Source organism: Canis lupus, chromosome 28, assembly GCF_003254725.2.
Source record: "Canis lupus dingo isolate Sandy chromosome 28, ASM325472v2, whole genome shotgun sequence".
NCBI classification, from domain to species: domain Eukaryota; kingdom Metazoa; phylum Chordata; class Mammalia; order Carnivora; family Canidae; genus Canis; species Canis lupus.
The window spans coordinates 20,170,446-20,192,021 of record NC_064270.1 but is presented as its reverse complement, the minus strand read 5'-3'; the positions used below and the strand labels follow the sequence as shown (position 1 = coordinate 20,192,021).

At 36.5% G+C, this 21,576-nt stretch overlaps 1 long non-coding RNA gene across 1 annotated transcript in view; it reads right to left on the bottom strand.

Moving 5' to 3' along the window:
• The window catches only part of LOC125753901 (uncharacterized), a 39,401-nt gene extending 18,069 nt beyond the window's left edge, over positions 1 to 21,332 (bottom strand). Inside the window, exon 1 of the long non-coding RNA XR_007406692.1 lies at positions 21,165 to 21,332. This is a non-coding gene — a long non-coding RNA (uncharacterized LOC125753901). The remainder of the gene's footprint in view (positions 1 to 21,164) is intronic.
• Positions 21,333 to 21,576: the final 244 nt, after the last annotated feature.

Sequence of the window (21,576 nt, the reverse complement as noted above, 5' to 3'; positions counted from 1 at the left end):
TTCCTTTTGGAAGAGGTTATCAAAAGGACCTAGCCATCAGTTGACCACTGAGCTGTACCTGGGAAATTGAGGCTTCTCACATCTCTCTTGTCCTCTTGGCAGTGTAGGTCTGGCCTACTATCTTCATACTGGCTGCCATTTCGAGGATGCAGCCTTCAGATAATAAGGTGGTATTGAGACTACTTGGACTGAACACATTACTAAACCTAGTTAAAGGCCCTTCCATGTACTTTCATAATTCTGGTGGGTAGGTGGAAAGATCTACTTATCTTGTCACTGTCCAAAGCAAGCCTCAGATGGAAGTTTCCTTGCTTATTAAAGCTGTAACCTACCAATCTGAGGTGGTTTGTCTCATTTTTAAGTCGCTCAGATTTCACCCAGCAAACTCCTGAGGTTGTAACCCAGCAGTGATTTAGCAGCTTTGAATGATAGAGGAAGGGGAAAAAAATGTCTGAACTCATTAATTTTATCATCAAGATGAAGAATGCCATTTATTAAGGTAAAAAAAAAATCACTGGAGAAATAGCAAGTTTGTTGCAATGGATTACAAATTCTGTTGATATTTTCCAGTAAGGAGGACTGTGTGATACACGGATTAATTGGCCTCATAAGCAGCTAATATCCCCAGTCCATAGTTCAGAGACAATGAGCACCAGTTTTTAGTTTGGGGTTCCTCCAGCCATGGGTTATGACTAAAACAGTTTTAATAAGATTGCTATGGTAGATGTCTAAAGAGAAAGGTAAAATGCTGAAAACATGATATTGAAAAGTTTTACTCTAACTCCTACATTTAGGAGTTAAATATAGCAACTCTAAACACTTCTCTGCTTGGATTTAAAGAAGTCTTTCTTTAAGTCTTTCTTTAAATATTTTAAGAGGGACAACTATGGATCTGTAGAAGCCAAACATACAAATACTATACAGTGAGAAAGATTAATTGATTTTTATTAAGGAAGTCTGAGAAAGTGTCTTAAGTTCGAAACTGTGCCATAAAGAATAGTTAAGGAACTGACAGATGGACATGAGGTAAGAGGGGAAGATACCCAGGCAAATGGCAGCAGTGGCACAAAAGCGGAGGAAAGGTTAAAATAGTGTTAGAGTCTTTCCAAGCAACTGTCAAAAAAAAAAAAAAAAAAAGGTACTGGAGTAAGTTGCTCTGAGTGGGATGAACAAACTTTGCTAAGGTCTTGCTAAGAGACCAGAAAGCACACATGCATGCATACACCCACACTAAGAGAAAATAAAAACAAGAAGCAAAATGATAAGAGACAACAAACCCCTTTTACTTTCTCCAACTTTCTAGTCTCCCATTACTGTGCCTTATCAGTAAAATTTAACAGGAGGCAGCTGGCAAACCAGAAATGTGACATGAGACCAGCTCCAGCTGGGAAGCGATACTTCAATAATTGGCAGTTACCTAACTAGTAATTTAGGAATTCGTTTGGGTCTACAAAGTTCTTCTATATTTATGCCATTCAATGTATTTGATCTTCACGTAGCAGACATGAGGACATCCATTTTCCACATGAAGAAATCAGGTTAGAACAAATGACATTTATATATCCAACATTATATGGATTGCAGAGTCAGCTTTAGAATATAAAGCATGGCCTACCCTTCCACTGCTCCAAATATTACAAGATCCAAATCTTACTGGTAACTGAACCCATGAGGCTACTTGATTCCAGGAGTCCTAATCTCCTGCAGGAATAGAGAGCTGGATGTTTGGAATGCTTATTGTCCCACGTCATAGAGGATAGGCATTAGTCTTAACTAAATTCAGAATAAAATGAAATATCTACAGCTGAAAATATGGGATATCCAAGATCATCTGACTCTAATGTTCATTTAAAGAATGATACATCTTTTACAAATGCCGGAAGAATACAATTCAGTTTAGCAACCAAAATAACTATCATAAGGAGACGTAATACCCACGCTTGCCCTGCCCCTGTGAAAGCAACAAACTCCAGTTGGTTTAAAAAAGGATTTTCCTCACCCTTCTACCATACAAGGTAAATTACCATGACTGGCAGACAAATGTATCCTTACCTCCAGGAATGGCATTCCTTCTTGCCATCTGCCAAAAACAAACAAATGATGATTTAAAAGCTACACATAAAATAAAATAAAATAAAATAAAATAAAATAAATAAAATAAAATAAAATAAAATAAAATAAAATAAAATAAAATAAAATAAAATAAAATAAAATAAAAAAATAAAATAAAAGCTACACATAGTTGTGACGACTACAAGGTTAAGTGCAACCCTGAGCATTTTGCAGTTGTGCAGCGTACAAAAACAATTATAAGGGGCAACCTGTTTTCCACAGAAGGCTAGTTGTGTAGGTGCTTGATAAATTTTTTTTTGAAGAGATGCATTTCTACAATCAAGTTTAGCAAGTATGTATTTTGTTCTAACTGCTGGACTTACCAGTATCTTTATTTTAATGGGCATTATGGAGCTTTATGAATTTTCCAAATTTTTATGCTAAAAACTGATTTTTTTTCTAGGAGCATCTGCAGAGAATTATGCTAATAGTCTATGAAACAGATTTGGAAAAACACTTATTTAAACAGATAACATTCCTGGCCCTACGACCAATACCCTTATCTTTTACTAAAGATTTACCCAGAAAGAAAAGTTCCACTTGATTTCAAGATTTTTCTACTGCCATTTTATACTCTGACAGATGCACATTTAGGTTGTTTTTGCTGTTTAGTACACAACTGTAATTCTTTTTACAAAAAACGCTAAAGATTACCAATAGAAAATATGCAAAAGAACCCTTCCCAAAAAATCTAAGATTTTTCAGCAGGGCTGTTTTAGGGTGAATGTATATTGAAAATTCCCCAGTTTCTCTCTTTTCCCCTGACAAATCCAGACCATTTCCTCCACTCACTAGAAAAGGGCTTTGTCATTGTGATGTGAATGTAGGGAAGTCTGTTACATATAGTATTTGCATCTCTTGATTTGTGTAGCCTTCTTGAGTCAGGCTCCTCTTAAGAGCAGAGGGAGTCTTAGGGTGGCTGTGGGCTTGGCTTTTTGAATGGAAAAAGATGGCAAAGGGAAAGGGGTAATAGAATTGGCCAAAATACTTGCATCTTTTGTTTCAAACTGCCTTTTATCACAAGATTCTAGAACTAGAAAGGTCATCCAACCCTTTTACAAGGAAGAAACAGAATGATGAAGTGACTTATCCAAAACCCGTGACACACACACACTAGCTTCCAAACAAGAAATAAAACTGAAATCACCTACCCCTTCTTGCCTAGTCAGTGCTATTTATTCACTGGAGAGCCTTCTTCAGGTGGGCTGGGTTAGTTGGGATGAATTTCACATGGCTTACATCAATGACATTTAAGACTGGCTAATCATCTCAGCTGAACTTTGCTTATAGCTATAGATTTCTAGGTCCCATCCCACAGCTTGTGATATCAAAATCCTAGAGACAGTACTTTTCCAAACTAAAATCTTTCCTAGTGAGTCTGAGATCATAAATATTGGATAACTCTGGAGAAGATCATGCATTTTGAGAATCATGAGATATAACTCCATTTGGCTTACACTTATTTGCCTTTATTCTGTATGCAAATATATATGATTGAAGGAGTTGAGAGTATGATTGCTACTTTGACCATGTCTAACTGAGTCTTGCTGTATGAAATATACTGAATTGGTTACTTTTTTTTTTTTCAAGTCACACCCATTCTGAAAGCTGGGTTACTATGACCTGTCCGGGGTTGCATGAAAGACTAATTAATTAGTAGAAGAAGAACATTTTAATCTTTTAGTAAAAGTGTCTAGAAATTGTAATGTCTCTCCTTTTAACAACACTTTGAATTCCAAATATTCCAAAATGATATAGAAACTTCCAAGTGATTAAAAAAATAAACAAAGCCTGATCTACACATGGGCCCAGGACCTGGACATTCCATACAGAAATATTTGTTTGCGGGATCCCTGGGTGGCGCAGCGGTTTGGTGCCTGCCTTTGGCCCAGGGCGCGATCCTGGAGACACGGGATCGAATCCCACGTCGGGCTCCCGGTGCATGGGGCCTGCTTCTCCCTCTGCCTGTGTCTCTGCCTCTCTCTCTCTCTTTCTCTGTGACTATCATAAATAAATAAAAAATTAAAAAAAAGAAATATTTGTTTGGAGGAGAAATAGGTGCTCTATGATTCAAAAGCATATTTCACTTTAAATAGAATGGTCTTTCCCATTTCTTTCTTCTTAAAGATGGGCTATCTCACCTGTTTTTTGTTTGTTTTTATTTTTTGTTTTGTTTTGTTTTGAATGAGAATAAAAGGACAAGTGGTATTTTCATTACAGATAAGAAATATATGTTTTAGGCATACTCTGGGGAAATGCACCAGCTGGCCAATTATGCTTAGAAGTGAGCTGCCATGGAAAATGAAATTCCACTGAGATCTCTTAAGTCTTTGCATGTTTGCAAGGTGCAAGTGTTTATACTGACAGAAGAGGGTTTTCAGCTCTTATAGATGGCAACGAGACCAAAAGATGCATTTTAAAGAGAAGAACAAACCAATAGCCAACATTTGACTTGTAATTACCATAAATCTCTTGCTATTTTTTCCTCTTTTATTGTAGGTATGTAGAATCTACACTGTATTAGAAATTCTGTTTTTAGAGACAGTTCACTTCCTGGAACTAGAGGTGAGAATGGCTTTCCTTCTTGGCTTCTCACAAGTTACTGTTATTAGCAGCCGTCATTGTTATCAGCACCAAAACACTTTTCCATGTATGTCAGGGAATCACATACCAAATAAATTCTGGAAAACAACATGAAGCGATAGTTGAGAATGTGAGATCTACCATCAGACTTCCTGGAACAAAAGCCTGACTTCATCATTTTACCAGCTGTGTACATCTATGCAATTTACTTAACCTCTCTATGGCTCAGTTACCAGCATAACAAAATGACAGAGATGATAATATCTCCAACATCAAAAACTGTAAATAAATGGTCAAATTCAGAGGAAGAAAGGCCTGGTAAATATATGGGAGGATTCATGGATGAGGAAACATTGAAGTTTGACTTTATAGGAGGTATAATTTGGCCAGTAAGAGAATGAAGAAGATGATATTTTAGACTTAGGAAATAGACTGAACAAGAGTATGTCATTTGGAACTGGCAGATATATTTAAGGAACAATGAGTAGATCCTTTGGATGTTCCAGATTCCTTTTGTTTTGAAAATCAGAGGGAAACCAAACACAAGGTTGCATTCTGGATTAATGGTGGAATTGAGATGTGGAGGTAAGTTTGAGCATACTGTAGACAGGAATTACCCAGGCAAGCCTAGGGTTTCAGGGAGCTCCCCTGCATCTGCACTGTCATAGGGAAGTCACACTTTGTATGGGAGATGGGTGAATGTCCTTTGGTGTCTTTCTGAAGGTCAGATTTGTTGCTTGGCTTTGCTTGCCACGGGATCCAAGGACAGGCCACCAGCAAGGGAATAATGAGATGAAAGAGGTGATTCCTGGCCTCTGATCTACCAGATATTCAAGATGTAACCATGAGCAAGTCTCTCTCCCTCTCAGACACCTTCTTCCTTCATGGTTTATCTCTTACAGACTGGCTGTGAAAATTCAATGAGCTAATTTCTATGGCAGATGCCTTGAGGGTTGTCAGGAGCTTTGTTAAGGAAAGAGTAAGGGAATTAAGATAAATTTGATAATATCTACTGGGATTCATATTGAGAAAAAAGCAGAACACATTTCCAGTTTCCAGTCCCTGTCTCTTCTTTCCTCCTAGCCTCAAAGCTATCAACACTTCCATGGGTAGAGATCCCTCACTCCTGTGCTAAGCACTATGCTAAGTGCCTTCTAAGCATCATGTCAGTCAGCACCTCTACTCCATAAAGTAGGTACTACTGGTATTCCAGTTTACAGATCAGAAAAAAGGATGCCCAAGGCTCCCTCATTCATAGTGGGTCAACATTGTATCATATAGCACCTTTGCAATGAACCGTCAAGTTTACATCATAGGGGCCCTGAAGCCACAGGCCAGCTGCTTACATGCTGTTCTGTATCACCTGGTACAGGAAAGCCCAATACTGTCACCTTCCCCTTTGCTACTCTCTTGACTTCCAAGCACCTCCAATTTGCCTTCTTGATTGACAATACATTTATTTTAAGAACCAGAGAGAACAGAAGCACATATTAAATAGACTTTTGATTATTGACAGCCTTCATGGTGCAGTAGAAGGAGCCATGCTAGAATATCCTTCAGAGAAGCTACTGACTCTGACTCAGCCATTAACTTTCCATGATCCCTCAGGCAAATAGCTTACTGCGTTGAGCCTCAGTTTCTTTCTTTTTTTTTTTTTGAGCCTCAGTTTCTTAATCTGTAAAAGATACCACTGCTTGACATTCTTGCTTGCTAGGATAAAATTAGATTACAGATATGAAGTAGATTTGTGAACTCTAAAGCACTATGATGCTAATTCCTGTTGCTTAACAGAAGCACAATGGAGTGATGGAATGGAATATGATAAAATGATATTAATGAAACTTGACTTGAATTCAAGCATCATGGATACCATTTAAAACCATGCAATATTTTTCAAATGAATCCTAGTCTCTGAACCTTTGTAATCCGATAGCAAGAGATATAAAGTTTACCTTTTACAGCAAGTTTGTGGGGATAAAAATGGGAAATTGCCTAAGACTGAACTCTAGAAATCATTTTAATATGTGCCATAATTCATGATGGCTAGCAATTAATATACATTAATTTTTTTATTATAAACACCTTGTTAGGGTATATTATAACTTGTTAAATAGATTCAAGGTGAATGGGTCTCTTTGGGAGGCTAAGTAACCCTGTGTAAAATACAAATAGCTTGTCTTAAGAGGTGATGAGAGGGTTGAAGAAGACACATCCACCTAAGAGGTAAAAACCTCTTTTTAGTTATGGAAGGGTTAATAAGTCTTAAAGAGTGGATGCTATTAATGAAATAGCTCTTGGCTACGCCAGCTCCTGCTGTTTCATTTGGCAATGAGTGCTGCATCTTCTTTCATCATTCATGACCTTTTCACCTTTGAAAGAGCAAGAAAGGCAGGTTCTTGCTGTGAGGAGCCCAGGTAACCAAGTTCTTGGAGTAAGATCAAGACTTTCTTGCAATCTATCATGCTCTCTCCTTTGATCTTTAGCTGGGTCTGGGGCTTGCTCAATGTTCTGGTCTAGAGGTTCTATGCTGCATGGAATAAACTGAGTGTAGCCCTTCACATGTCTTTAGTCTTCAGTACCTCCAGACTCCAGAAAAAAATGACAAAGGAAGTTGTTTGTTCTTCAAGGAAGGTGTAGCCTAAGAGAGAGCGGGTGAGTTATCACTTAAGAAATCAATGTTTAGGGATGCCTGGGTGGCTCAGTGGTTGAGCATCTGCCTTTGGCTCAGGATGTGATCTCGAAGTCCCAGGATCGAGCCCCACATTGGCCTCCCTGCATGGAGCTTGCTTCTCCCTCTGCCTGTGTCTCTGCCTCTCCCTCTCTCTGTCATGAATGAATAAATAAAATCTTGATAAAAAAAAGAAATCAGTGTTTATATGTATTTCATGGACATTCATGCATCAGCCTCATCATTGTCTAGCTTTGTGTCTTTATGGTGTTACATTACCTCTGTAGGTTTCAGGTTTTTTTTTTTTTTAATATGTTTAAAAAGGACAATAATGCCAACCTTTCCTGGTTGTCATGAGAATTGCTTGAGTTAATGGATAAAGAAATTAGCATAGCAATTAATTCATGTTAAATATTTAAATACAGTTGCTTTTACTCCTGTTTCTTTCCTTTTGCAGATCATAGAAATACAGGAGATTTTACAGTGAGCTTAGGTTGGTTTGTGCCATTCTGAAGAGTTTTCTTTAGCACTAATGATAGACATGAGGATTTGCTAGAAGCTTTGGGGAATACAAAGATGTTTACATTGTAGCCCTGTCTGTTAGTAGCTTCAAAGCCAGCTGGTAAGATGGAACATATGCAGAGAATGAGATCTAACAGAAGGGGATTCCTATAGGTGCCTAATGAGTGGCCCAGGTGGCAGGTGCTGCAGGAGCTGAAAGGCAAAAAGGTCACCCTTTGTGGGATGGAGTTGCTGGAGACCTGAGGTCAGACAGACTAAGTTTGAACCCCAGCTACACTATTTACTAGCTGTTTGGCCCTAAGTAATTATCTTGCTATTATGGTGTCAATTCTCTCAAAATTGAGTAAGCAATTGTCACTAGCTTAGGTAGTTAAGGTATCATATGTAAGTGTAGAATATGAAAAACACTTGCAATAATACTCATTATTCACTAATAGCTCAGAAAATCTTATAACTATCATTGTTATCTCTATTCTAGACTCTTCCACCTGATTTCCCTGTACCCTACAGGCTTCAGGATGGCTTTCTTAGACGGTAATTCTGATCATGTCATTGAGTTTGACAACAACCATGCTGATTCACGCTTGAGTGCAAATGAGATGAACAAATCTTACATCCTCAGCTTCTTAAGATCTGGACACAACCACCCTTCTCCTTTAAATACCCCCTATGTCTTCTTCCAGTCACTAAGATAAAATAAAACGTGAACCTCCTCCTCTCTTGCTAATGTGTCTAAGTTTTCTTGATCCATTCAAAGAAGTTCTCCTTGGTTATCCCTGCTTTCCTCTCTTCACCCAGCATTCTTTATATACTTTCATCATACCCATAATCTATATTTGTCCTAGCACTGCAGCTAGTGTATATTAAGTACCCAGCAAATATTTATTGGGTAAGTGCATAAATGAATGAATGAATATATTTAATAATTTAATAACTTTAGAAGAATTGTACCATGTTAGATGTTTTCCCGTTACTATAGACAACATAAGAAAATCCAACATCTTAGGTAAGTCCATGAAATATTTCATCCTCAAGAGGAAAATCCAAAAAATGATTAGTAATAATAATATAAAATAACATTTTACTTTCAGGTGAACAAAAATAAGTATAAGTTAATCTTACTTGGAATTTTAACATGTTGGTTTAGAGAACATGCTCTCATCATGTCTTATTATAAGTAGGGTAAACTCATATTCTCAGGACAGTTCCAATTTATGCCCATTATTCTGGATTAATTTTTAAAACACCTTTTTTCTCTTTTAAAAATATTTTGATTCTGATGATAAATTATAATGTCACCCTAATTATAAAGAGAGTTTACTTTTAAAGTTAAAACAAAATTAAAAGGTCACATAGTAAGGAAGTCCAAAGGTAATTAACCCTGCCTAAAGACAACATTTCAAGGGCAAGCTAGCATCATTTACATCATACAAAGTATACAGCTTATCTTTCAAAAATGTTACTAGGAGTCTTCTGTGAACTACTGTTTTTATACTGTTCTATGTAATTGTCTGCTTATTTTCTGCCTCATACACATTCTCTTCCTTCTTTTTCCTGTATCTTGGGCCATGAACACAACCTACAGATACAGGATAAAGATTCAAAATAACTCTCTCCAGTGTTTAAGTGATAGAAATACAAATCACATTCATAATGATGAGCTAAATAATGATCCCACAAGAATATCCATGTCCTAATGCCCAGAAGTTATAACCATGTTATACATAGCAAAAGTGACTTTGCAAATATGATTAAGTTAAGAATCTTGAGATGGGGAGAGTATCATAAATTATCTGCATGGCACAATATAATCACAAGGTCCTTATATAAGGGAAGTAGGAGGGCCTGAGTCAAAGAGATATAAAAATGGAAGCTGAAGTCAGACAGGAGAGAAGATGCTATACTCTTGGCTTCCAGCATGGAGGAAGGAGCCAGGGAATGTAGGCAGCCTACAGAAGCAGAAACAAACAGGAAACATCTCTGCCAACACTTTGGTTTTAGCTCAGTGAACCTGATTTCAGACTTTGACCTCTAGAGCTATATGAGAATAACATTGTGTGTGTGTGTGTGTGTGTGTGTGTGTGTGTGTTTTAAACAGCTATTTAAAAAAATTGTTATAGCAGCAATAGAAAACTAATATACTAAGTAACTGAAAAAGAGCAGTGTTTATGCTAACATAACTCAGAATTGCATTAGCACCTTGCTTCAGATTTGGCTGGATTTAATGTCACCAAAAAGCTTTCTTTATTTCTCATTTCTACTTTATCTGGCTGTTATTCCCCACATAGAAACCTAGATTCTCCACAATAACATTCTTTAACTGCAAGCCTTGTAAAATATAGTGTCTCATTTCTTGTAACATAAACAAAAATTCTAATAATAATTTTAGTTGGCTCAGTTTGAGTCATGGGTCTATTTATCACAGTAGAGGAGGGGGATCTGATATGATCATATGAGTCCTAGGTTATATGCACACCTCTGAATCTAGAGGGAGATGGAGGTCAACACAGTGAAATCATATGAACTAAAGGTCTGGGAAGTTTTTAGGAATTCTGGGGTCATGTTATTAGGAGATTGGAGTATGGTAATAGTAAGCAGGCAAAATCCATACAAGTCACTGCTATCAGCCTTATGAGCATCCTCTGTTTGAATAATAGATTGTTTTAACACTAGAAAATGTCCAACGAAATTTTTTGGTTTTGTTTTACAAGACATTCTCCTTCGAGTGGCATGTCAAATTCTTGGGTTATTTTCACATCATTGTTCTACTATCCATGTCTACAGAGTTCTCTCCTGTCAGACAAAAGATAGTTATAAAAGATCAACCATAGAGAAAATTTATAGGTGGGGTCTGAAAGTAGAATTCATCATTTACATCTGCATTTCATTGCCCAGAACTCAGGCATATAGCTGTACTGAAGTACAAGGAAAACAGGAATTTTATTATCTGTAAGCATAAAAGAAAAAAGAGAACTGTTGGTGAATTACCAACCAGTTTTTCCCATAGATTCATTCTTATAACTGGTTTCTTTCTAATCTCTAAAATCAATTTATATACTCCAGAGATGTTAACAAGTGTCTCACTTATAATGGACAGAGATACTCAAGATAAAGGAACATGGATAGTTTTGGAAATAGGAAGGGCCACAATTTCCTAGATCCTTGCCATTGCTGTTCCAGACCAGCTATTTTGCCCCCTTATTGATAACTGCCTGCTTAGATTCCCAGTCCTAGTCCCCCATGGTGGTGCTATCTCCAAGCCAGGTTAGTGTCTTTTCTACCAGTTACATTTTGTCCAACTCCATTCCCAAACTGCCTAAATTAGCTCTCAATCTTGTTTGCCATTTACATGCCTGGTTTTTCTGTAGGAATTATTATATCCTTATTTTCCTACTTTCAGCAGTTTTTTTTTTTTTGAGAGAGAGAGAGAGAGCATGTAGAGGAAGGGCAGAGAGAAAGGGAGAAAGAGAATCTTAAACAGGCTCCATACCCAGCATAGAGTCTGATGAGGGGCTCGATCTCATGATCTGAGATCATGATATGAGCCAAAATCAAGAGTTGGATGCTTAGCTCACTAAGCCACCAAGGCACCCCATTCTACTTTCACCAGTTCTCATTACAATATTTCCTTTCCTACTTTAGTTAAAGTTTTTCAACACCTCAAAAATAATACTGATTTAGCACTTAGTTGTAGACATTTTCTCTAAGCTAGGCTTGTTTTCCACGATCTAGGCTCTGAAGTCCTTCTGTTTTCACTCCCTTTCCAAATAAAAGCTATGGACCTAAGAAGGTGGGTAAACAATAGAGGAAATAGGAGGGGGAAATTGATTGGAAAAGCAGGAGGGAGAAGGTGGATATTTTTCTCCAAGCTATTCATGGAGCTTCTCCAAAGAAGGAGGACAAGAAAGGAGAGTGTGAAAACATGAGGATAACAAAAAGTTGGAGAGTGAGAACAGGCAAGGGGCAATATCACAGAGCTGCACTCTTCTGAAGATCTCTGTGAAATGATTCATTTGCTAGCAAAGGATACAGGTAGGCTATAAGAACAGAGCTTTGGCAATGCTGTGAATTTCCCATGAGAGATTTGATTCTTTTATTTTTTCAGTAGTACACTGAAATCTTCTTTGAGACTATCCCACAAAAGTTTCATGGATGATATCCTAGAGAATTCTAACAACGAGCAAGTGCATATATATGTTTTTTCAAATTATGTCATTTTTAATGAACACTTAAATAATAGTAATTCACTCTGAATGGGGAGCTCTGAAGTTTTGTTATATACTATCTGATCACTGTGCAATCACACACTTGTTCATGGCCTTGCTCCCTTCTTTCAGATGATTGATCAGAAATAGGTCTTCTCTAGCCTGAGCAGACAATACCACCTCATACTATAAGCGAGTGAAGGGTCAAGAAAAAGCAAATGAAAAAATAAAGGATAATTGAGGTACAAATGGGGAAATGAAAGATATAAATAGAATGAGGACTACAAAGGAGGCTTCTATAAAAGCATATGTTTTCTTTTTTTTAAGATTTTATTTATTTATTCATGAGAGATACAGAGAGAAGCAGAGACATAGGCAGAGGGAGAAGGAAGTTCCCTGTGGGGAGCCCGATGTGGGACTCAATCCCATGATCCCAAGATCATGACCTGAGCCGAAGGCAGATGTTCAACCACTGAGCCAACCAGGCATCCAAAAAGCATATATTTTCACCAATGACCATTGACTTCTTAGCAAGCTTTTGTTGAGTATCTATTATTTCCTATATATGGTTAATGAGGATATCAAGCAGGAGTGTTTGTAAAAAAAAAAAAATGCAGTGAATGCTGAATGAGAGGGTTAAGTACAGATTCTCAGAGGCTGTGATGTCTCTAGAAGGAGAGGAATGTGCCAAACTAGAGAACTTAAGGGAAGTATCCCAAGGAAATAAACCCTGAGCTGGGCTTCAAAGGTTGGGTAGAACTTGACCAATGTAGATATGAAATAAAGATATAGAGTGAAAGGAAAAAGAGAAATCTACAAACAAAAGAAGGTCTAAATCATAGAACCTGTAGTATATGAGCTTAGATTGATTGGGACAAACAGTGGTAAGGAGAATGAAAAGAAACAGGAAAGCAGATGAGATAAGGAAAAAAGAGAAGGAAAATGAACACTAAATAGAGAATGATGAAGAAAAATGGTGGTATGAAAGAAGGAAGGAAGGAAGGAAGGTAGAAAGGAAGAAAGAAAAAGGAAGAAAGAAAGAAAGAAAGAAGAAAGAAAGAAAGAAAGAAAGAAGAAAGAAGAAAGAAAGAAAGAAGAAAGAAAGAAGAAAGAAAGAAAGAAAGAAAGAAAGAAGAAAGAAAGAAAGAAAGAAAGAAAGAAAGAAAGAAAGAAAGAAAGAAAGAAAGAGTTTCAGATATTCACAAATTCCTGTACTTGAACCCATCAGGTTGGTCTCAGAGAGCTGATAATACTACGGTAGAGTCCTCATGACTGTGTTTCTCTATTGGCTTTCCAGATAGATTGTGCATAGAGAGTTCCAGGCTGACTTCATTGTGAAGTCTTGAATCACATTTCCAAGTATAATAGATTTCTTGTAAGCCACAAAGTGGAAGTTCACCAAGTGAAATGACAGAATTGAGACAGGAATATGTAAATTCATCCAGTAATAAGTGGGAGAGTTTCTGTATAAGATTAAATTTCCTTTTAAATATTCTACTACTCTTTAATAGTAAAACTCCTAATATTTAAATATAGGCCATGACAATGAAATTTTCCTCTAGTCCAAAATGAAATAAATCGGAGAAGGCTTGTTTTGTAATGTTTTGCATAGTAATTGTTAATGCATTTGACAAATTAGTTACTATTATCACGATTTACCTCCCATCTCAGTTATCAACATTTTCATGGGAAAAACAAGACAAAATTGAAAATGTATCTATCATACATCTCTTTCATAATATCCACACATCTTAACATGGCCTCCTTAGTAGCTTTGCACTGTATTGATTTAGCTAAAAGGGAAGTATGTTTCCTAGAATTCTCTCCCTGTAGGCTCTGTGTTAGGATTATTCATGAAAGACATATGAGTAAGATTTGGAAGGCAAATATGAATTAGCAGTGGTATTTACACTTGGAAAGTTGTTGTAGGGTCAGGCACTATTGTAGTTCTCCTATATTGAGAGCCTTAAATCCTCCCTGTGTTTTGATTTAGTTAATGGCTCATGACAATGTCTCTACCTTTAGACACCCAAACAAAAGAGAGGGAATGGTTCCAAGTTGACCTCAGTGCCTTGAAGTCAGACCATTTTCTCCTAGGACAGAAAAGTCGCCTGTCTTTTCTCTGGGGAGACAATTATTTAGGAAGTCACATTGGCTCCATGTGACCAGGCCATATTTGACAGGGAACAGACAGAAAGAACAATTTCTGCAATAAATACAAGGCTTTGCTATTTACCAATGAACATGAGGAAAAATGTTCTACTGTAGCTCCTTCCAAAAGAATATACTTTTTTCTCTCAATTTTGCCAGCCTCTAGGTGAATACATATCCCTGTCAGAGAAGGTTGGTCTTAGAAAAGGTTAGAAGTTCCCCATCCAATAACATTTCAATTCCGAAAGCTAGTTAACTTGGCTAATTGATTCTCAGTTGGTGAAATGATAAAGTACTTGGAAATGGAAAATTGAATTTTCATATATGAATTCTTAATAATATAATCACTAATTAAAAAATGAAACTAGGTAAAAGAAGTGTCATAAAGAGATAAAATACTTTTTTCTTCATATTGTTTTATCAAATATTTAGTATCAATGTGTTGAAAGAAAATTCTTCACATAAAAGTCAACATGAAAATGAACATATTAAAAAAAAAAGAATCATAGTCCCTCCACCTAAAAGCAACTTCTGTAGACATTTTGGTTGGATTCGAGTCCATATGATATCACCCAGCTGTATACATATTTCCTATTAAAAATACACTTATACTGTTCTGTAATGTTTTTAACATTTTTAAAAACAGATTAAAATTGATATGTTTTCTCATTAGTGATTGTGCTTCCATAACATCAGAGGCATAAACTTAAACAAGTAAATGTGCTTAAACGTAAACTGTCAGTTGCATAGATTTGTAGCTTTACCCTTTAAAAGTTGTGGCCAACTGCGTGGCAAAGTGCCTTGTTCACTTTGAGGCATTGCTTCAAATTTTTCTGGACTAGCAGCATGAAGATGTCTTTCCTCAGGTATAAATGCCCTATTTTAATGAAATAATCCTGATGAGCAATGATTTTCATCATTTTTAGGAAATGACAGCCTAAGACAAGCAGATGAACATGCTGACAAGCAAATAAAAACGAATCAAGTTCAAGGAGCTTCAAAGAGTGTGCTCTTGGAGGGGTAAGGGCTGCAGGACTGCACCATTGTCACTCTTGATGATAGTTGAATTCTTCATGAATTCTCCTCTGTCTGGAGCCATTAGAGGAAGAACCATAGCTCTAAAAAGCTGACTCCCAGGGAGGTTATAAAAGGAAATCTTTCTGGGGCTACACATTAACTTCACACCATATAGTTCATGATTAAAAATAGCATTTGTTTTTATGGGACATCTCTTGTAGAAGCTACCCGACTGGGCTACAGATTTTAATGTCACTGGGGTCTCACTTTATATGAGAGCAATAAATGCATTCCTGCAAAGTTGGGAGTGATTTAGATTTAAAACAACTGAATTATATTTAGAATGCACTTGGATAACTCAATGTTTAAAAGAACCCTGCAGTGAATCCCTTGGAAACTTAAAGAATCCTTTGGTTCTGTGAATAATCATGGTTCTTGAAACCTTGCTGAATTGTTTGTGCAAGATCAAATTTTTATGTTGAAGGAATGAAGTCTGTGGTTTTCTCTCAGGTAAATTGTATTCATTAATATTTATGAGATTCTTTGTTTCTTTTTGTGGTCATCATGTTTTTTTCCTGAAATGTTATATTTTTCAGTTGTCATCATTACTTATATCATGCTAAATACTTTATATATTATATCCATGTTGTAGATTATATGTAGGAAAATAGAGAGAAAAAATGGGAATCAATTAGCACCCACTATTTATCGTGGATTGAGAGCAAAAACAAAAAACACTATTATAATCACATCAGCAAAAGGACTTTTCCCAACTAAGAAAGAGAAGATGTTCAAACCAAGAAAATGCATCAGAGATATTAGTGGGGGATTAAGAAACAACTATGTAAAACTCATTGCTAAATGTATTGAATTTACATTATTTGCTTCTGGTAGGGAAAAAGAGACAAAAAAAAAGACTAGCAGAAAAGGATGACAAAGTACATTCATCTTTCAGGAAACTATAACTTGTTAATTATTTAATAAATAATTGGCATTCTGGATTTATTTATGGAGCAAATTTCAAAACAGAGAAAGCCATTTTAAATTTTTTGTATTATTATTATTATAGAACAGTGCTGCCATAAATACTAGATTTACACATAAATAGGTCACATTTTCCACCAGCCCATTATGAAGAATATAGTGTTGATAGCATGAGAGTTAAAGAAATATGCCTGAGACAGTGTGGGCCACATCCATCATTGCAGGCAGAGTAAGGCAGGAAATATATTATACTATATAGTATAATATACTGCTAGCAAAAAAAATGTGGGACAATAAATTCTTTGGTATAAATATATTTAATAATCTCCTCCCCCTACCCAAGCCACATCAGGAAGAGAGAGTCAAACTGCTAGCTGGGAGTGGGTTGTAGATAGGCCCCAGATCATAGGCCCCAGCAGTTTCTAGAAGAGAATGACATTTCATTGCAAGAGTCTTTCCTCTCATCACTGTGGGCTTTTGGCAATCACCAAGCTACATCCACATCTAGGCTGATTGTCAGTCTTCCCTGACTCCCTACACTATGTGAAATACTTTGATACTACTTTAAATCTTCCTGTTAATATACTCATAATAGCTACGAATATGTTCAGTATTATGAATATTGTACCATGTCTATCTCTGGTACAAGACTCTAAGTTCTGTGAGTTTAGAGACTCTGGTTCACCTTTGTGAACCCTGTCAATCAGCCTGCGGACTGTGAAGTCAGATGCTGGGGATGAGTAGTTGCTTTACGTCAAGAGAGAGCATAGACACTGGAAGCCTGGAATAAAGATGAGAGTTCGAACACAGGAGAGGGCCCACTTCAGGTCCTCAGGCAGGACAACTGACTGCTGACCTCAGGAAGAAAATAATGCTCAGCTTCTGGGGCCATGTGCTGCTTAGAGACTAAGATTATTACAGAATTTGAGGATAGGTTGATTTAAGATTTATTCCATTTCAAGTGTTCTACATCACTCCTGACAGGTCCTTATGGAGACTCCTTGATGACAGGAGCTGTGTAATTGAGCTTCTCTACTTACTCATCAATGCCTGATACATGGGAAGACCCCAAGTGCACAGGCTGGTAGACTGATGTGGATTTGAAAGTCTTTGATTGCAGAAGAGTTAACCAAGTTAATACAACCCCTGCTTTATTTTTAACCTCAAATAGAAGTGTCCAAATAAGTGAAACTCAGGTCCTGGAAGCTGCTCAGGACTTCACTCTATGGTCTGGCTTCCTCACACTCTTGGAACAGACAAGCATCTGGTGATGACTTTAATATCTTTTACTAAGATGTCTTTTTTTTTTTTTTTAAGTTGAAGGTCTGGAACAAGGACATAGGGCACTACAATAATGTTCTAGTTGCTTCTGTGGTTAGTCTCCTACATGTATCATGTATGTATTTATTCTGAGCAAGTTGACAACTGACATTAAAGAGATTCCCACATAGTAGTGTGAAAGAAGAGAAAAGCACCTAGGAAAAATGAAGAGCAAAGGGGATCTCTCTCTGGCACAAGCAAATAATGAGAGGAGAGCACTTTGCCTTTAGCCTTGCAGCTGCCCAATTACACTGTTTTCACTTCAGGGAAGAGTATCAGAAAAAGGAAATAGGCAAAAGATATAAAAAGACATCAAAGAGACCTGTGAATAGCCAACAAGCACATGAAAAGATTCTAAACATCCTAAGTCATCAGGAAAATTCAAATTAAAATCACAATGTGATACCACTTCCATCGGCAAGAATGGTTAAAATAGACAAGTGCTGGAGAGAATGTGGGGGAAATTAGAGCCCTCTGGTGGTAATGTTAAAATGGTGCAGCCACTTTGGTAGTTCCTTGAACAGTTAAATATAAACTTGTCATATTCACCCTCAATTTCCCTACTAAGATATCATTCCCAGAGAAAGGAAAAATTATGTTCATAAGTATTATGTTCTACATGAGTGTTCATAACAGCATTATTTCATGTAGCCTAAAAATGGAAACAACCCAAATGACCATCAACTTATAAATGAATATGAATATGAATATAAATGAATAATATGAATGTTTATCAGAGAGAACACTATTCAGCAGTTACAAAGATGAAAGAACTTATACTAGCTATGACAAGATGAATCTCAAAAAATATTTTTAGCTGAATAAAGCTCGATGTAAAAGACTACTTATTGCATGATTACATTTATGTAATATGTCTAGAGAAACATTATTTATAGAAACAAAATATAAATAGTGGTTATCTGAGGGTGGGGACGGCAATGGAGAGTGAATGCAAATAGGCACTAAGAATCTTTGTGGGGGATAGAAACATTCTAAAATTATATTGTGATGAAAGTTGCATACCTGTAAGTTTTCTAAAAATCATTGAATTGTACATTTAAAATGGGAGTATTTTATGGTATACAAATTATACTTCAAAAAATATTCCATATGATTAAAGAAAATAACTATCTTATAATCTAGAAGTTTTTAAAACTAGAAATGAATTATTTTTCTACCCGTACCAGACCAACAATGAGCCAAGAAAATGTGCTAAAATGTTTAAATATATGCTAATACACACAAACTACATATTCATATAATGACACATGTATTTTAAAATACTGAGATATTTTTTCAATGTTTTTGATGGTTTTTGCTTTGAAATTTTTAGAGCAGTGTACCATTAAAAAGTGACATTAAAGTTAACATTAAAAAGTGGCCCCTGGTCTTCTCGTGTAATTCTGTGATATATCATCATTATTTTCAAATTTAGTAACAATGTATTAACCTAACACAATATGCAGTCCTTCGAACACACTCAGTGACACTTGTGTATTCTATCTAACTATTCATCTGACAATTGTATCTTCCCTCCAACATCCTCACCAAAGATTTATCTCTAAAGATCAGAAATGTATTACTTCCTGAGGCAACACATTACATGGCTCTCTAAATCAAAGAAAAACATATTCAAATTTCTGGTGAATAACTTTACTTGCATAACCTAGAGCAATATTCTCCAATACAACTTTTTCTGTGATGATATAAATATTTCCTCATCTATACTGTCCAATACAATGACCACCCTCTAGCAATATGTTGCTTAGTTCTAATTGATTTAAATTTAAATAACTACATTTGTCTGTAGTTATTGGTATTGGCTGTATGTAATATGTATTGGCTGTACATATTGCTGTATTAGACAGCATAGGCATAGGGGCTCATCCAACTTATCTAAATCAAAAAAGTGAAAGTCAAACTTCCTTGACAAACCTGCTTGCCTCTTCTTGTATTTCCCACCTCAAAGATAATTACAATCCTTTATCCAGTTGCCCATTCCAGAAATCATGGAATTATTCTAGAGTTATCTCTGCTTGAGATCTGTCACAAAGTCCTATGAAATCTACCTTCCACACAATCCTTATTCTTGTCTGGCTTCTGTATTTCACTGATCCTATCTTTTCATGCCTCTTTATTTCTCTCTGCATTCTGTGTCAGTCTGTTATGCCTCTCCATCACTTGTCTAACTAGCCTACAACCCATGTCAGTGCATGACTACCACAACAAGCTCTCTAAAAGGCATGACTTTTTTTTTTTAAGATTTTATTTATTTATTCATGAGAGACACAGAAGGAGAAAGGCGGAGACTTAGGCAGAGGGAGAAGCAGGTTCCATGAAGGCAGCCCGATGTGGAACTCAATCTGGGAACTCCAGGATCACACCCTGAGCCAAAGGCAGTCGCTCAACTGCTGAGCCACCCAGGCATCCCTAAAAGGCATGTCTGGCAATGTCCACTCTATTGCTTGAAATTCTTGAGTGCCCTCCAATGCATTCTAGATATAATCTAGTATTTGGTTGAGGTACATCATGATCTGGTCCCTTCTTGCTATTCCTTTTTTTTTTTTTTTCCTTCTTGCTATTCCAGTTCACTTGTCATTACTCAGATTTGCTTCCTACATTTGTACAGGCTGCCTTTTTATATTACAGACTGTCCTCTACATTTTTATAAGCAAGGCAGTGCTCAAAGACAAGAACAGATGCTCCAGACCCATATAGTCTAGGTTTGTATGTTGGGTCTACCACTTAGCTTTCCTTAGCTTATAGTTAGTTACTTGTAAAAGAGAAATAATAAGATCACCTACCTCTTAGAGTTGATGAGATAATATTTATAAAGCATAATCAGTATATGTTTTAGACATTCCACAAATATTTTCTATTGTTACTAATATTCCTAACATGTCCATTTAACAGATCCCTACTTATATTTCAAGATTCAGATAGTACATATCAAGGATATCATTTGTACTGGCCCTTCCCCTCCTACCCCATTTTTCCTCCTAGACTATAATTTCATGATTAAATTGGCATGCCATTTTCATTGCTCTTTATATATATAAGATAATTACTATTTTCTTATATTCAACTCCCCTATAAAGATTGTAAACACCTTGAAAATAAAAACTATGGATCCTCCAGGTATGACCCAGCATCTAATCCACTATACATATTCAATAAATATGAGCTCCCCAAATGAAGTTTGCAAAAGAACACAGTTTTTCAGGAATGAGTATAGAAGTCTCCAGATGTAGAGGCTCCTAAGATTGACATTACTAGGATTGGTAGTGTTAACTACTTTAAACTTCCAGATCAATGGTTCAAATGAATAATCTACCAGCACTGCTTTAATAAAATGGACAATCTGTAAGTCAGACATCCTACCAGAACCCTGGATCCAAAAAGCTGTATGTAGCTAGCCTTGGGTCACACTACAGACAGCTGATTTTTATTCTAGGAAAATTAGATTCTGAACCAAGTCTTCATCAGACTTGGTAGAAAAGCGCTAACTATGAATTTTCTCTGGTACTTCTTATCCTCAAGAAGTCAACATTTGGGCAACTATGAGGCTGCTCTTATCAAAATCAGAATGGAAATTGGGGTACCTGAGTGGCTCAGTCATTTGAGTTGTCCAACTCTTCAGCTCAGGTCATGATCTCAGGATCATGAGATCAAGCCCTTCATCAGGCTCCATGCTGGGCGTGGTGCCTGCTTAAGATTCTCTGTCTTCTTCTCCCTCTGCCTCTTGCTCCTACTTGCACACACTCTTTCTAAAAAGAAATAAAACATAAAAAAAAATTCAGAAAGGAAATACTAATGACCTTACTTTTGTTAGAGCTATTACCTTGATTACCTTTTCAAAGTGACCCTAAACCATCCCTCACAAGTTTTTCAACGTTCTCTTGGAAATGATCACTGCTACAGAAGTTAAGAAGATGACATTGAAACTTATAGATGGTTAATTTTATGTTTCAACGTGGCTAAGCTATAGTTCCCAGGTATTTCATCAAACACTGA